Genomic DNA, 18,037 nt, shown 5'->3' on the forward strand with positions numbered 1-18,037 from the left:
GCTTATTGAGCACCTGCTGTGTACCAGGGCCTGCGCTGGGCCCCGGGCCTCAGAGCTGGGCCAGGGAGGACAGCGAGGAGGCGGATGGCCGCGGGCCCTGGGATGGGTTCCTGTCTGTGATCCCAGCCCCGGTCCCGCCTTCGCTCAGCCTCAGAGCAAAACCATGTCCCTTGCCGCGCTCCGGACTTGGATGAGACGGGAGCTTTGGCAGCGGGCAGACCACTTTCTCCTTGGAGCGGCGAGATGGGCCTGGTTACTGTCAGATTCAACCCCAGCAAGGCGGCGATCATGCTTCCAAGTCTTGTCTCCATCCAGATGTCTTAATCACACCCCGTCTGTCTTCCCTTCCTTTAATTCATCAAAAGGGGTTGGGGGTGAGGGGTAGCGTAAATATCAGGGAGGCATCTTCGGAATGCCCAGAATGCCGGCTGCCCCAGCAGAGCAGGTGTGAGCCGTCTGTCTCCCTTGGCTTCGGCTGGGGTCAGCGGGGTGCCAACAGGGCTCTCTGGGTGCCGCCCAGTTCCTGTCCTGAGGCCCGAGTCCCTCCTGGGATGGTGGCTCTGCCGTGGACTGCAGCTGCAGCCTGCCGGGGAAGACGCCACCCGGGTTCGGAGCCACACAGCCCTGGGTCACATCCTGGCCCTGCCTCGGTGTCCGCACCTGTGGAATGGGGGTGCTGCCTTTCTGCCTGGTCAGGAGCTCTCAGCAGGGTCACCCTGTGACTGTGAAGTCATGTCCCTGCTGTTCTATTGGGTGGGTGGTGATGTTAGGAAAAGCCCCCACTGTGCGCGTGGCTCTCTCTGGAGCACTGAGGGCTTCCCAGACCTTTGCACTTGACGTTATCGTGTTCCTTGGTGGGCCCTCTGCCATGCTTGGTGTCCCCCGCACACCCGGCGTGTGTTAGCGTGAGATAACCGTTAAAGGAAGCGATGACTCTCGTTTCATTTTTTAAATTGATAACTTTTATGCCTTTTTTTATCCTTATTATACAGTAATACATTTTGATTGTTGGACATGTAGAAATACATTTGTCCCTTGGTATCCTTGGAGAATGGATTCCACGACCCCCCATGGATACCAAAGTCCCTGGATGCTCAAGCCCCTTATAGGAAATGGCGCAGTATTTGCATATAACCTACACAATCCTCCCTGTGTACTTTAACTCATCTCTCTGTATTGTGCTACCTCATGCAATGGAAATCCTACATAAACAGTTGTTATACTATATTGCTTAGGGAATAATGAGAAGGAAAAACATCTGTATGTGTTTAGTATAGATGCAAACATTCACTGCTTTAAAAATATTTTCCATGCGCGGTTGGTGGAGTCCCCGAATGTAGAACCCTCAGATACGAAGGGGCGACTGTATAGATACAGAAGAAGGAGATAAAATTCTCATAATCTCACAGTCTAAAGATAACCGGTGCTAATATTTTAGGCAGTGATTTTTAGACGTGTTAACCACACTGTGCATACATACATATTGATTGAAATGTCAGCTCTGTATCTTGGGGCATAAAATGTGGGCTTCGTTCTCAGGTGGTTTGGATTCAAGTTCTGGCTCTGCAGCCTCTTAGCTGTGTGACCTCGGGGCAGGTCATCTGCCCTCTCTGAGCTTCAGTAAAATGAGGTTGCTGCGGGGATTAAATGAGTTAATGGAGGGGTGCCTGGCACACGGCTAACGCGCAGTTCCCACTAGCTATCATTTTATACATATGCGACTTTTTTTTTTCTTGTTTTGGGAAGATGAACCCCTTCTACGAATGCTGTGATCTACAACTGGTGGATGCAGGCATTCGGCTGGGGGAGAACCCCCTAGACCACCTCCTCCAGGCACAGCCCAGGGGTGCTTTCTTTAGTTCCCTAGGTGGGGGCAGCTCAGAGTGGAGCTTGGGCCAGCTGGTTTGGCCCCCACAAAGCGCTCTAGGTGCACTCACAAGCCAGTCCCGATCTTTGTCACTGGGATGCTTCCCGTCCCTGCTGAGGCCTGGGTGTTGTCCAACGCAGAGCTGCCGGACGGTCCCAGTGAGCTGGAGGTGGCCCCTGTAAGATGAGCCCACTCGCCACCCCCAGCTGCAGCGGTGGCTTCCGGAGGATGGAGCTCAGCACCACCAGGGGGAAGGACAGGGTCAGCTGGCCACCTGCAAGAAAGTCTGAAAATCAGGAAGCCATCTGGACGCCCGTGGAGACCCGGAAGGCCAGAGACAGGAAAGGGTTTTGGGGGGACATAGGGCACTGCAGATAGTGGAGCCTGGTTTTCAGAGGTGTGTTTGGGGTTGGGGACGTCCGTAGGGACGTGATGCTGCCCTTTACTAGCTCTGTGACCTTGGAGGAGTAAATGACACAACGTGGCCCATCCTCAGTTACCTTTGCTGTTCAATGGGGTTAATAATAGGTCTACCCTAATGGGGGGGTCGTGCCTCCTCATGTAAAGGGTCCTAGCACAACCGGGCACATGGTCAGGGCCTCCTCTTCCTCTTCCTCCTCATCTAGCACATTTCTAGCAGCCCCAGCGACCCTGACTGAGCCAGACCTTGTGCTAAGTACTTGCTGTGCGCTACCTCTCGAGTCCTTGCAGTAAATTGTAGTTGCGGTTATCAATACTACTCTCCAGCTGTCTGATTCCACGTTGCTTGGGAGTGGTTTCAACCACTGGCCGCACACCTTTGAGTGTGTGATAAAACACCCGGGGAGGGATCAGTAGGTGGCAGCCCGGGTAGTTAATACTGTGGAGAAGGAGCCCCCCCCCCCAACCCAACATCTGCCGATTGGAGCGTCTGCTGCGCTGGGTCTGTGGGGGCTGACCTTGAGAGCCACTGCTTGTTGTCTTTGCCTGTGACACCTCAGTGCCATGCCGGGTTGCCCCTTGTTAGTGGTTCCTTGCTCTGAAGGATGGCCACTGAATCTTGGGGGTACCCCCGGGGTCCTCCAGAGTGAATGTTGTGCCCACCACATGGCACATCCCCAGTGGCTCTTTCAAATTTGGGGCTGATCCATCTGTACGTTGTAGGACGTGGTACTGAATTTGCATCAGAAACTGTATTTTTGAGGGGGGTGGATTATGGAGGAAGGAGTTTGGCTTGCAGGCAGAGAGTTGGGAGGGGACCTGTGTTTTCTCTGTGCTGCTGGCTGGGCTGTGGCCTGAGTGCCTCCTCCAACAGGCTGGACTCCTCATGTGCCACCGCTTCCGGAGGGCTGTCCTAACAGTGCTTCCAAAGGGATCGTCAACCCTGGGGGATTTCATGTTCCAGGGTGCGACTAGCGTGGGGAGGTCGGAGTAGGGTACACAGCTGGAACAGGCCGGGGACTCAGCTGGCAAATCGTTTTCCCTTCTACCTGGACAGGCCTTTGAAGTCCAAGGTCACGCTGTATAACTCTAACTCTTCATATTTCATGTGTTTATTTGTGGCGTTTAGTACAAAAACAATACAGGATTGTTGTAGAACATGAGCAAAAATCGACAGGTAGGTAGATATATAGACAGGCGAACAGGCACATCCAAAGCGTTGTCCCTCAGACAGTACAGTGGTTAGCAACAACTAAAATGATGATTATAGACATGGTTAATGTTTACTGAACACTTGTTAAATGTTTTACATGTTTTATCTTATTTCACCTGCTCAGAAAACAGTGTTCATGAGAGATAAATTCAGGACCCTGTTGCTCATAAACACATGGCCAGAACCACCCATTCATTTTGATATCTACCATCTATCCAGTTTCCATTCATTCTTCTATCCATCCTTCTACCCTACCATTTTTCCATGCATCCATCCATCTACCCACCCTTCCACTCATCCATCCAAACATACCTTCATGCATCCATGTGTGCATTCATCCCTCACTTCATTTGCCTTTCCTTCCATCCACTTACCTACCTTTCCTTCCTTCCATCCATCCATCCATCCATCCATCCGTCCGTCCATCCATCCATCTATCCATCCGTCCGTCTGTCTGTCCATCCATCCGTCCATCCATCCATCCATCCATCCATCCATCCATCCATCCATCCATCTATCCATCCATCCATCCGTCCATCCCATCTAACAGTGTTTGTTTCTGTGCCAGCCCCTGTTGCAGGCACCGAGGATGCAGCAGGTTCAGCACTTTCATAGACCTGACATGCTAATGGGGAGAAGCAGACACCAAAGCCCATTAATAAAACAGAGAACTTTAGGCCGGGCACGGTGGCTCACGCCTGTAATCCTAGCACTCCGGGAGGCCGAGGCAGGTGGATCGCTCGAGGTCAGGAGTTCGAGACCAGCCTGAGCAAGAGTGAGACGCTGTCTCTACTAAAACTAGAAAGAAATTATCTGGCCAACTAAAATATATATAGAAAAAATTAGCCGGGCATGGTGGTGCATGCCTGTAGTCCCAGCTACTCGGGAGGCTGAGGCAGGAGGATCGCTTGAGCCCAGGAGTCTGAGGTTGCTGTGAGCTAGGCTGATGCCACGACACTCACTCTAGCCCAGGCAACAAAGCCAGACTCTTTCTCAAAAAAAAAAAAAAAAAAAAAAAAAAAAAAACCAGAGAACTTTAGAGAATGCTTAAGAGCGGCGAAGGTGAAAATAAACGAAGGTGATGTGAAAGGCGTGTCTGTTTTAGATCGGGCGCTTAGGGAAGGGCGCTGGGAGGAAGTGACAGAAAGCAGGGAAAGGTATAGGAGGACTGTTTCGGGCCTCAGGGGTCAGTGCAGGACAGTGTGGGGTTTATTTTAGTGCAGTGGCCTTTCACCGCAGGACCCGGTTTGGGTTTTCAAAAGATCCTCCTGGCTGCTGGGCAGGGGAGGGACTTGAGGTCAGGGGAAGGAGTGGAAGCCTGGAGGGCTGCGAGGAGGCTGCGTTCATGGAGGTGGAGAGGATGGTGGCCCAGGGTGACGATAGCCCTCCCCACTCCCCGATCCCTGTCCTCTCAGTGCAGATTGTCATATGATCATTTATGCATTTAATTCTCTAATGTCTGTTCCCTCTCTGGGACTATGAAAATCCAGGAGGGCAGAGACTTTGTTCTGCTCACTGCTAGGTCCCCAGTACAGTGCCTGGCACATAGCAGGGGCACTGAATAAATACTTGTCGAATGAGTGAGTAATGAGTTCCAGTAAAATCATTATAAGGATGAATTTAGTGATGGATAAATAATAATAGCAGCTCACTTTTCCCCTGTGGTTCTTCCAGCACACCCAGCTTGCTCCTGCCTCAGGGCCTTTGCACTTGCCAGCCCTGCTACCTAGAACACTTTCTCCCAGCCCCTTCATGTGGCTCCTCTGTCTTCTACAGGGCTCAGCACCAAGGTCACTTCCTCCCAGAGCCCTTCCCTAACCACCCGATTTAAAACAGACACATCTTTCACATCACCTTCTTTTATTTTCACCGTCATCGCTTTGTGCTGTGCTAGACCCCGGCCAGCCCCCTGTCCCCCTCTCCCCCCCTGCGCCTCCTTTGCTGGTTTGTACTGCGGGAGTTTCGCCAGCTCTGGGAGGCCCTGTCACCTGGCAAGGCCTTCCGCAAATCCTTGGCTGAACTTTCAGGTTGTGCTCCCTTTCAGGAAAAGATTTATCAGCCGGACTTGGGTCTGGGTGGGGCAGGTTTGGGTGAGGCCTCTGGGCTGCGTGGGAGGTGGGGCTTCTGTGTAGCTGGGGACTGAAGTTCAAGTTTTGAGTCTCACTTTTCCTAGTCTTGTGTCCTTGCGCAGGCCCCTTCCCCTCCATGGGCCTCAGGTGACAGGTAGCAATGCTACCGTCTATCAGCCCGCTAGGATGTGCCGGGCACTGTGCTGACTCATTTAGTTCTCATGTTTTACTCCATTGGGTAGCAACTATTCTTGTTGCCATTTTCTAGAAGAGGAAACTGAGGTCCAAAGAGCTGAAGTCGCTGGCCAGAGCCATTCAGCCAGGGGGTGGTGGAGCTGAGATTTGAACCCACATAAAACTAAAGCGTGAATTTCGTTTCCTCAACTCCAGTCATTCTTGTATCAGTTCGGAATTTTTTTGTATTTGTGTACCACTTGGACTGTTTTTCAGTTAACATTTTTCTTAAACTTGTCTCTTTGTCAATATCAGCTTTATTGAGATGTAACTCACATATCTTTCAATTTGCCTGTATAAAGTATGCATTTCAGTGGTTTTAGTACATTCACAGATATGTGCAACTATCACCACGATCAATTTTAGAACATTTTCATAACCCTGAAAAAGAAACCGTATACCCATTAGCAGTCCCCCTCTTACCATTCCTCAATTTCCCCAGCCCCAGGCAGCCACTAATCTACTTTCTCTATGGATTGGCCTGTGTTGAACATTTCATATAAATGGAGTCGTACAGTACACGACCTTTTGTGCCGGACTTCTTTCACTTAGCAGAATGTTTTCATGGTTCATTTATGTTATGGCAAGTATCAATGCTTCATTTCTTTCTATAACTGAATAATATTCTATTATATGGATATACCACATTTTGGTTCCTTTTTTAAATTTTTGTTAATTTATTTTTTGAGACAGTCTTGCTCTGTCTCTCCCAGGCTAGAGTGCAGTGGCATCATCATAGCTCACTGCAACCTCAAACTCCCGGGGCTCAAGTGGGCTGGGAAAACAGCTGCTCACCACCGTGCCCAGCTAATTTATATATATATATTTTTAGAGATGGGGTCTTGCTATGTTGCCCAGGCTGGTCTCAAACTCCTGGCCTCCAGTGATCCTCCTGCCTCGGCCTCCCACAGTGCTAGGATTACAGGCATGAGCCACCATGCCCAGCTTTGGTTCCTTTTCTAAAACTTCTAAGCGTTTAAAAAGATGTTCAATGGGGTAGTTATATTTGATCTAATACACACAGAAATGCTTCGCTTAAAATAACGCATATCTGTTAGCGTGTCACAGTGGTATTTGGGACCTTGTCTTACACATCGTCATGGGCCACCCACAGGTGAGCTGTTCTGTTGTGTGGTTGTTATATTTGGGAGTATGTGCAATGAGACATTTTGCGTCTTTGTCCCATGAATGAGGGAAACACATGCTTCTGCTGGAACAGGGGGAAGGTTTCAATTCCGCCTCAACTCTGCTTGCTGCTTCTTCAAAGCAGTAGTTCTGCCGCTGGGTTCAGTTCCGACCCGTGTTCCTTGCTTTCACGTGTGTGCTGCCCAGATGCACGCATTGGTTTGAAACATATGAAACTGCCGTTTTTGTAGGTCAAGAATGCTGGAATACGGTAATTTCGTACAGTGCAACTTCAGGATGACGCGACCAAGCAGGCAGTATTGATGGCTTTTTCCAGATGAGAAAACCGAGCCCCAGACAGGGAATGGACTTGACCGAGGAGACACGGCCAGGAGGGTGCAGAGCTGGGCTCCCCATCGCCTCCTCCTTTCGTTTTGTCTCCCTGGCCTCCCTTTGCACTTGGCAGTGTTGCTGCTGACTCACCCGCGGGGGACGGGAGCTGCGGTTTATCTGTCCAGCAGCAGGGACGGGTTTCCCGGTATGGGCCACACTCTCCGCCACTCCGCGGGCCTCCCTGGTGGCTGTGACGTGCCTCGCGGGAAGTAGCGGGCACTGGTGAGGCAGCTGAGCTAGTTCACGGATCTCGGGGGTCTCTAGGGCCTCAGACAACCTGGTCCTCCCCTCCCCACCCCGAGCCAGCGGTCCCAGGCTTTTGGTCCTGCTGTGGCCGGGAACACACCCAGAGGGCACGTCCCCCGGGGAGGGTTGCGCCACATTCGGCCATTCCCTGTTTGTGGAGCAAGACGGCAGCATCCCCAGGGACGGCCACTGGATCCCGGCCCTGACCAGGCTGTCTGGATTTTTGTGCTGTTCTTTTGGAAGCTTTCCCTTTTAGGAGAGGGAACAAAAGGCTTGGACAGGCTGAGTATTTTGCTCAAGGTCACTCAGCCAGCTGGGAGCCGGGTGGGGACAAGATGTCAGAATTCCTGCATCCTAATTCCTGCTTCTTTCTACTTGATACTCCTCTCTGCCTCTCCCTCCCCCTTCCCGGCCCCCCTCCCCCCTGCGCCCCGGCCCTGGTTGTTGGAGGAACCTTCCACGTCTCCCTCCCTCTAGCAGGTGTGAGCTGCTCGGGCGTGTTGAAGCCCAGGGACTGAGTGGAGCCTGGACACCCAGTGGCCACCTGCCAGACTCCGGCACTCCCGCCTGTGATGCAGAGAAGCCACCGGGCCGGTCGCCACATGAAGATGCTCTCAGCGCCCAGCACCACAGCAGGTGGAGGATCGGGTTCGGGCCCTTTCCCTGCCTGCTCCCCACTTGCCGGGGCTCACCCCCAGCTCAGCACATGGGACAGCCACCTCTGGCTGGGCCTTGCGGAAGGTGTGCTGCCAGGCCCAGGTGCCTGGGCTGTGACATGCAAGGGTGGAGACTCTGGCTTCCCGGGGACCTGCCAGTGGGGTGGGGGAAGGCAGGGTGGGACCAACAGAGCCCAGTGAGGTTGACCCAAGTTCCAGTCTTGCCTCTGGACAAGTCATGTCGCCTCCCAGTTCAGCTCTCTTATCTGCAAATTGCGTGTGGCCGTGATGCCTGCTTCAGAGGACTGTGGGAGGATTGGGCATGTAGTAGCTGCTCAATAAATGCCCATGTTATCAGGGGAGAGGGTGGAACAGAGCACATATGCGCCTGTGACCAGAAAGCCTGGGTTCTAGTCCGTGGCTTTATTACTTGCTGCTTGTGTGACTCTGGGCAAGTTTGGTCCTCAGCCTCAGTTTCCCTGTCTGTACAATGGGAATGATGGTAGAACTACCTCATAGGGCTGTTGTGAGGATTGCCTGAGATGCTGCCTGTGGTGTTCTTAGCCAGGCATGTTGCTGGCAGCTGTTACGATTATCAATGTAATAATACTACTATGAGTGTTTATGGTTGACCTGGCGACATGGGAGTCGTGTTTCTTTGAAAAAGGGAAAACAGAGCAATGGAGGCAGGGGATAGATGATGCGACCCCTTAAGGGCCCTTCCTCTGTGGGGCATCAGGATAAAATGTTGGCTCCAAGGCCAGGACCACGTGCTGTTGTCTGTCCCCAAGGCCCTAGATACACAGGGCTGGGGGCCTGGGGGAGGCTCATGGGTGCTGGGAGGAGGGTTCTTCCCCCAGCTTCCTCCTGGGGAGGAGCAGAAAGGCCCGAATGTGCCTGAGACCCTCTAGCTCCGGTCACCTGGGGCATTGGCCTCCCCAGCCCATCCCTGGGGTTCCAGAGGGGCTCAGGGGTGTGATGTCCTGACCCGTTGGGACCATGGACTGGCTCCCTGCTTAGATTCACAGCGTGGTGGGCCGAGGGGCAGGGTTTGCCGAAGCCCAGCGAGGGCCAGGCCTGGCCTGCATCACCCTGCAAGTTGCCAGCAGAGGACTCTCAGCCCTGGGCTCTGGGCAGGGACAATTTATTTACTGCTGAATTGGCCTCTCTCCTTATGGAGTTTAATTTCTCAGTTTCTCCACATGCGACATCAGCATCTTTATTCCTTACTCCGAAGTGGCTTCTGCTCCTAAGCAAACCAAACCGCGAGGCCAAAAGTCCCAGGGACTCACGTCATATGCTTCACGTGAGCGTCTTCCAAAACGTCACAGCGCCAGCAGGGTGTGGAGCAGGGAATGGTAACACCACACCTTGATAATCGCCGTCAACGCACTGAGCAGGGGCTGCAAACTGGGCGCTCTCCACTTTACACTGATCAGCTCATCTCATCCTCCCAGCGGCCCCAGGAGGCAGGGCTTTTCATTTGTATACCCATTTCACAGATGAGGAAACTGAGGTAGCTTTACGGCTACTTAGCTAGCATGTTGTAGAACTCGGGTTTGAACCCAGACAGCCTGTTCCCTGGTGCCTGATTTATTTAAAACAATTTATGTTTTAACTGTGATGAGATACACACATGATTTATCATCCTAACCATTTTGAAATGTACAGTTCAGTGGCAGAAGTACACTGTTGTGCCATCCTCACCACCACCCATCTCCTGAACTCTCTCATCTTCCCAAACGGAAGCTCTTACAACAGGGATCAACTCCCCATTTTCCCCTCCCCCCCGGCCCCCTCCCCCAGCCACTGTCATTCATTCTACCTTCTGTCTCCATGCGTTTGACCCTGATGGAAGTGGACGCCTACAGTATTTGTCCTTCCGTGATTGGCTTGTCTCACTTAGTGTGATGTCCTCAGGGTTCGCCCATGTTGTGGCACGGGTCAGAATTTCCCTCCTTTAAGGCCGAGTAATATTTCACTGTGTGTATGTATCTCATTTTGTTTGCTCGTTCACCCATCTGTGGACACTGGGGCCGTTTCCACGTTTTAGGTATTAACGGATACGTCTCTGTTCAGGTCCTTGTTTTCAGTTGTTGTTTGGTTTTATACCTAGAAGTGGAATCACTGCATCATACGCTAATTCTGTCTTTAACTTCCTGAGAAACAGCCCCACTGGTTTCCCCAATGGCCGCACCATTTTACGTTCTTACCAGCCGTGCACGAGGGTGCTGATTCCTGCTGCTCTGCGTCCTTGCCAACACGGGGTATTTATCCCGCTTTTTTGATAGTGACCGTCCTTGGGGGCGTGGCTGGCACCTGATTTTTGCAGGAGATTCTTAGGATCTGTGTTTGCTGGGCCCCTGCCTCTGTGTGGGGTGAGATGCCAGGCAGTGGGCCGTTCCTATTAGAGTGTCTGTCACGTTGTGATATGTTTTCCGGAACCGCTTTGTCCCCCCACCCCCCAACGGGACTGTGAACTTCCTGAAGATGTACCCTGGTGCCCCACAGAGGGCTGGCCAGGGTTAGAGGTTGAAGAAATACTAAAAAACCCGTTTTGCACTGGTGCCGGGCATGCCCTGGTGTGTGTCTCTGTTGGGGAGAAACGCGTAAGGCTTGGATCTATTAATAATTCTTTGAGGCTGCTGTCTGTGCACCGTGGGCCCTGTTACCCGCTTACTGAGGAAGCAAAAGCCCCTGAGTACCTGACGTGTGACGCTTAGCCCTGGCTGCTCAAAAGGAACTCCCCTGGGGGCTTATAAACATACAGGTGCTGGGGCCACCATCTGGAGACTCAGGGGTCTGGGGGGGCCTGAGCCTCTGTACTAGAAACTAAAACTCTGCAGGTGATTCTTACGGGCTCCTGGCCTGAGAGGCACGGTGGTTACATAACATCTTACACCTGGACTCGGGCTGCAGCAGCGGAGGAGGGACACCCGGGGGTGTGTGTGTCATCGCTGCAGTAAGCGAGTGAGCAAGCGAGTGAACGAGTGTCAGGTTCCCCAAGCGCTGTCCTTCACTCCTTTGTGATTTCTGCCACGTCTGTATACTTCCTGCGTTATTATTCACCTAATGATTAAAAGTCACCCCACCTAGATGTGCTCAAACAGTTCTATGTTATCATTACTGAACTGAGAAAGCCAGCCACGCTAGCCGTAACTAGAAGGTGACTTTAAACATACAAACCAAGGAAACTAACAGTGTCATCAGGTTCCCACTAAATAAATGCTTTCGCTGTGGGCTTTGAGCCCGTAGAGGCCTCCTCCTTTCTTCCTTAGAAAGTGTGATTAGTTTACAGTGATCTCTAGTCACACAAAAGCCCTGACTTACTGTACAGGGTATCCCTGTAACAAAGACGCTTGGACACCTTAATTAATATTTTGAAATAAATAAAAAAAAAACTGTGATGAGCAGGTGTTGCAGAAGCATTAAAGACAGGCTGGCACCTCATGGGGACTTTCTCCCGGCTGGAACTTTTCCTCCCTCCTTGCAACGTCCGCCTCTCCCTCCAGCCCATAAACCCCAGGAGAGAAGGGATCGCAGCCACCGGGTTCCGGTGCAGCCAGCACAGAGCGGGTGCCCAGATGAATTAGTTCGACAGAGGCACCAAGGGGAGCTCAGAGAGGCCAAGGGACCCATCCGAGGTCACACAGGTGGGGCAGGTCAGAGGCGGGGGGACGACTGGCCTCCCACAGGTGACCCAGGGAACCAGGACGCTGACACCCGCCCCACAAGGACTTGGCCCTGTGCAGGAGGAGCTCCCTGTCCCTCCTGAGCCCTGACTCCCAGGCCTGTGCCCTCTGGCCTCTGTGCCCAGCAGCCAAATATACGGAGGTGGCAAACATCACAGCACTTGGGGAACGTTACGCCAAGTGAAATAAGCCGATCACGGAAGGACAAATACTGCGGGAGTCCACTTCCCTGAGTGTCCACTGCATGGAGACAGAAAGTAGAATGAATGACGGTGGCTGGGGGGTGGTGGTGGAGGGGGGAGAATAGGGAGTTGATACCAGTTACAAGAGCTTCGGTTTGGGAAGATGAGAGAGTCTGGGAGATGGATGGTGGTGAGGATGGCACAACAGTGTACTTCTGCCACTGAACTGTGCATTTCAAAATGGTTTAGGACGGAAAATTGTGTGTATCTCACCACAATTAAAAAAAATAAATTGTTTTAAACATCAGGCACGAGGGAACAGGCTTACTGGGTTCAAACCCGAGTTCTACAATATACTAGCTAAGTAGCCGTAAAGGTACCTCAGTTTTCCTCATCTGTGAAATGGGTATAAAAATGAAAAGCCCTGCCTCCTGGGGCCGCTGGGAGGATGAGATGAGCTGATCAGTATAAAGTGATTAGGAGAGTGCCCCGTTTACAGCTGAGTCAGGGCTGTTTTAATGTCCAGCGTTAGGGAACGAGGGTGCGTGAGGCAGGAGCCAGTGGGTGGGGCACAGTGAGCCTGGGTGGGCGAGGCCTGGTTTCTTGAGTGGGCATTGCTGGTCGCTGGCATCCGCCCTGAGTGTTGGGGTAGCCCAAATCCAGGGCATCCCATACCCTACAGTGGCCCTAGACTTCAGGAGGACCGAAGAGGCTCTTATCTACAGGGTCACTGAGCAGGGACAGGCCCTGGCAAGGTCAGGCTCTTGGCTGGGCACAGAGGCCAGAGGGCACAGGCCTGGGAGTCAGGGGTCAGGAGGGACAGGGAGCTCCTCCTGCACAGGGCCAAGTCCTTGTGGGGTGGCTGTCAGCGTCCTGGTTCCCTGGGTCACCTGTGGGAGGCCAGTCGTCCCCCCGCCTCTGACCTGCCCCACCTGTGTGACCTCGGATGGGTCCCTTGGCCTCTCTGAGCTCCCCTTGGTGCCTCTGTCGAACTAATTCATCTGGGCACCCGCTCTGTGCTGGCTGCACTGGAACCCGGCGGCTGCGATCCCTTCTCTCCTGGGGTTTATGGGCTGGACGGAGAGGCGGACGTTGCAAGGAGGGAGAGAAAGATCAGGAAGCTTTGGAGAAAGTCTAGCGGGTGTACCCCTGCGGGGAGCGGGGTGTAGCTCCGGCTTTTCTGGGGTTACCTTCACAAATGGCCACGATCTGAGTGGCTTCAAACGACAGAAGTTGACTCTCCCGCAGTCTGGAGGCTGGAAGCGTCCACAGGGCTGCACCACCTCGGAGGCTCTAAAGCAGGAACCTTCCTTTTTTCTTCCAGCTTCTGGTGGCTTCTGGCAACCCGTGGCGTTTCTTGGCTTCTAGCTGTATGTCTGTATCCTCTCTTTTTCTTATAGGGACAACAGTCATTGGATTGGGGTCCCCTCTAATCCAGTGTGAACTCGTTAAGACCCTATTTCTAAATAAGGTCACATTCTGAGATCCTGGGCAGACATGGATTTTGGGGAGATGCTGTTCAATCCACCACACTGAGGAGGAGACATTAAAGCTGAGACATAAAGGTTGGGTGTGTGGCGGGGTTTGGGGGTGGGGTCGGTCTAGGCGGGCAGAGGGAGCAGCGCATGCGAAGGCTCTCTGGCAGGCGTGTGGCACAGCGGCCTGTGTGGCAGGGACAGATGGAGCCAAGGGGCTGCTGGGGGCTGAATGCGGGGGACCCCGGGGGTCCTGGACTACAGAGCCAAGGAAAGGGGTTTGAATTTAATTCTAAATGCTTCTGGGGGGCTTAAGCAATGGCTTGATGTGATTGGATTCCCTTTTGGAAAAAGGTCATTCTAATCGGGAAGAATGACAATGACTGAGGGTTCCTGCTTTCACGCATGTGAGTGCCTCCGCTGTGTTTTTATTTTATTTTATTTGAGAGAGTCTCACTCTGTCATCCCAGGTAGAGTGCAGTGGCCTCAAACTCCTAGACTCAAGCGATCCTCCTGCCTCAGCCTCCCCGGCAGCTGGGACTTCAGGTGCGTGCCAGCACACCTGACTAATTTTTAAATTTTTTCTATTTTTGGTAGATACTGGGTCTCGCTCTTGTTCAGGCTGGTCTCGAGCTCCTGAGCTCAAGTGATCCTCCCACCTCAGCCTGCCGGAGTGCTAGGATTACAGGCGTGGGCCACGGCTCCTGGCCGCCCCTCCAGTGTTTTAATCCTCAGCCCCCTTGCAGGTAGGTAGGGCAGTACAGTTATCTCTTGAGGCAATGGAGGCTCAGAGAGGGTAAGGAATTTTCCCAGGATCACACAGGATGCAGGGAGCACAAGGCCCCAGGCAACTTTCCTGCCTTGTGAACTCTCAACACACCTGGAGGCAAAGGTTCATCCTCAAAGGTAGCTGGGATTCCAGGGCTGCAGGAAATGCCCTAGGACAAGGTGCGTTCATTTCACACCTGTTCCTGACTGTGCTCTATTACCTGCCCAGCAAGAGACAGTTAAGCTACTGGGCAAGGGATAAGGTAGCTCCAGCAACTTCGTGAGTGTGGAATGAATTCCCCCATAGCCACGAGCTTCGCTTCCGTCTCCCCATTCAGAACAAAGCTTCAGGGGAGAAAAAACAGACAAAAAGCAGTAAACGCTGACCCGTGTCCACCAATGAGCATTTTCGAGGGTTGCGATCAAATCTGCACCCCAGGGCCCAAAGGAAATGGCAGGACAATTACAACTGTTCCTTTGAGCTGCTGTCTCTCTGAGTTTTTGATTGTATATGCACATGGCAAAGAACTTTCTTCTTATTGGGAAGTAAAAATACATCTCTATTCAGAAAGAAAAAGCACTCCAAAGCGTGCACGTATCAGTGTTCCCGCCACCGGGATTTAGGTGCTTTGTCTGAGGTAGGGAGGATGCTAATCCCCTCCTAAGAATGGGCTTCTTGGCTGCATCTGAAATTGCCCACGCAGTGAAAGGCCCTCATTTCCTGCTCCCTTTTGTGTTTCTTTAGTTCCCTCTTTTTCCTAGTGCCTTCTGAGAGGGAGAGGAGGAGGCGGAGAGGGAAAGGGAGGGAGAGAGAGAGAGAGAGAATTGCTCTGCAACCCACCAGGACCCTCTCCTGGAATACCCCCTTTCCCTTGAGGATTTCTGTCCATCTGTGTTTTGTTTTTGGGGTGGTCCTTCGGGAGACAGCTGAGCCAGTAACTGCCACTGTCCTCTCCTGGCCCCGGCTGCGGGCATGGACTCCTCACCCAGCAGGGTGGGGAGATGCCGTGTGTGCATGCATGCGTGAGTGTGCGTGTGTGCGTGTGTGTGTGTGTACACACACGTGTGCATTATGGAGCAGGGTAGGGGAGGTGGAGTGCGTGGAGCACTGGAGTTAAATCTGGGCCTGGATCTGAGCCCCGGTTTCCTTCCTCTCTTGGTAAAAGGTCCTGTCTCACATGAATCACATCCTCTCTAGAGCTCTGGGTCCGCGGAATGTCAAGGCCAACTGGCGCCGCTGGCAGGATGCCCACACCCTCGGGATGTGAGACTCCGGGTTGGGACTCTGTGAAAGGACTCTGGGCCGCCCTAAGGGGTGACACTTGTATTGTCTTACTTGTGAAGCATATACAGTCCGTCGCCCCTCGGGGTCCATGGGGGATTGGTTCCAGGGCCCCCGTGGATACCAACGTTCGAGGACACTCAGGTCCCTGGTATAAAATGGTGCAGTATTTGCATAGAACCCACACACGCTATCCTGTGTGCTCTAAATCACCCCTAGATTACCTGTAATGCCTAATGCAATGTAAATGCTAGGTAAATAGATGCTACACTCTCTTGTTTAGGGAATGATGACAAGGAAAAAAGTCTGTACGTGTTCACTACAGATGCAGCCATTTTTTCCTGAATATTTTCGATCTGCAGTTGGTTGATCCATCCACCCACCCACCCATCCACCCACCCATCATCCACCCATCCTCCCACCCACCCATCCACCCATCCATCCACCCACCCACCCATCCATCCACCCGCCCATTCATCCATCCATCCATCCACCCACCCATCCATCCCTCCATCCGCCCACCCACCCATCCATCCAACCATCCATCCACCCATCCATCCGTGGCAAGCCTGGGTGATGCACACCCCATACTGGGGGCGAGGCCTCATGTTAGTCATCCAATTGTTATTCGAGCACCTGTCATTGTCCTGGCCCTATTCAGGCACCAGGGACCATCTATGGACATGAAGGACAAGGCCCCTCACCCTCCAGAGCTGACAGCCTGAAGCAGGGCACAGCCAGCTTCTCCTGTAAAGGACAGATAGTAAATGCTTTTGGCTTTGCACACTGTAAGACCTCTGTCACCCCCACTGACCTCTGCCTTCTGCTGCCCAAGCAGCCGTCCACGGCACATAACTGAGCGGTGTGGCTGTGGTTGGACTCCAACCACATCTTATTTATGGACGCCTACATTTGATTTTGATGCAGTTTTTCATGTGTCATGAAATATTACTCTTTTGACTCTTTTTGATGATTTAAAAACATCCTTAGCCCACAGGCCATAAAAAAAAACAGGAGGTGGATCAGATTTGGCCTATACTTTGCCAAACCCTGTTGTAGACAGATAGTATTGTCAGCGAACCAATAAAGGAGACAATTTTAGTGAAATTTCACTGAGATTTCAGTGAGAAGGGCTGTGCAGAGAATCTAGCAGGAAATGAGACCAGGCCACTCCTGTTTAGCGGTCAGAGAAGGCCTCTTTGAAGAAATGACACTGAAGCTGAGAACTGAAGGTGAAGGAGGTGGTGGCCTCGTGTCCCAGCCGGTGGGAACAGCACGAGCAGAGGTCCCCAGGTAGGGGTGAGCTGGAGGCTGGGGAGGCAGTGGGGGACACAGGAACAAGGGAAGGGAATGAGGAGGAAAGAGATGACAGCACACCCCACTGTAGATTTTAGTGAAGATCTTGCCTCTCTGAGCCTCAGTTTCCCCATCCGCTAATGGGAGGACGAGGGGATACAGGAGAGGTGGTGGTGTGATACATGGCGTGGGAGGTCCTGTCGATATCCTTCTCTCATGCCTCGGGCCTCTCCCCGTTGGCCTTCTCTGTGGCCAGCGTCACCTGCCTGGGTTTGGGCTGCCCAGAGCACACCCTGGGACGGTGATTCTAGTGCAGCTAGTTTGTGCAGGAGGTGGTCCCAGGAGAGGCCGCTTGGGGAGTGGGGCAGTGACAGGGGAGGGAGGGCAGCCACGGCTGAGTGTGTTCATGAACAGGTTACCTCTGTGGCCAGCCGGGGCACAGCCGCACTGGGACGTCGGGGGACTGTGTAGGACGTGCCCTTCAGATCTGTCTCCTTGAGGCTGAGGGGGCTGGGGTATTCACACACCAACCGCCGTCAGTCCCAGGAGGAGGGCCGGTCCTGGGTGCCAACTCCAGGCCACTTCTGGCCTGTCTCGCCCCTAAGCTCCCAGAGCAGGGGGAGGCCCTCAGGCAGAGATGACGGGACGTTCGGAAACCACCCGGGTGTACGGGGTTCGAATGTCCCCCCTGCAGGAAGCCGTCCCCACTTCCCTCCGGCAGCTCCTGGTGTCCCAGAGTCCACGTGCAAACCTCCATCAGGGCCTGGTCTCGTGATTCCTCCTTGGCCTGGGGCGGCTCTTCTGCAGGGCCGGGGCCACGTCTTGTTCCCTTCCGCATCCACACGGCTCGGCGTGGAGCAGGTATTTGGGGAAAATACCTAGTGATGATTAGCTAAGGCCAGTAAGATGGGACCCCTGCCCTCGAGTGCTCCCAGTCCTGGGGGAAGATGGACAAGTGCCAGGTGGCTCGGGTTCAGGGACGAGTGACAAGGTGGCCGTGCATGTGAGCCCCTCCACCTGCGCCAGGCACTCCCTGACAGCTAATCTTACAGATTTCTGCAAGGTTGGCCTCATCATTTCTGCTTTGGCAGTGGGGAAACTGAGACATGGGGGAGGGGA

The 18,037-nt window shown here is 53.1% G+C and overlaps 1 protein-coding gene across 3 annotated transcripts in view; it reads left to right on the forward strand.

The window, feature by feature from the left end:
- Positions 1–8,158: 8,158 nt before the first annotated feature.
- Positions 8,159–18,037, forward strand: part of KIAA1671 (KIAA1671 ortholog) — a 168,891-nt gene continuing 159,012 nt past the window's right edge. For all 3 annotated transcript variants that reach the window (XM_045534341.1, XM_045534342.1, XM_045534343.1), the window contains exon 1: positions 8,159–8,203. The gene's annotated coding sequence lies outside the window, so the exon portion shown is untranslated. The remainder of the gene's footprint in view (positions 8,204–18,037) is intronic.

Source organism: Lemur catta, chromosome 21 (assembly GCF_020740605.2).
Source record: "Lemur catta isolate mLemCat1 chromosome 21, mLemCat1.pri, whole genome shotgun sequence".
NCBI lineage: Eukaryota > Metazoa > Chordata > Mammalia > Primates > Lemuridae > Lemur > Lemur catta.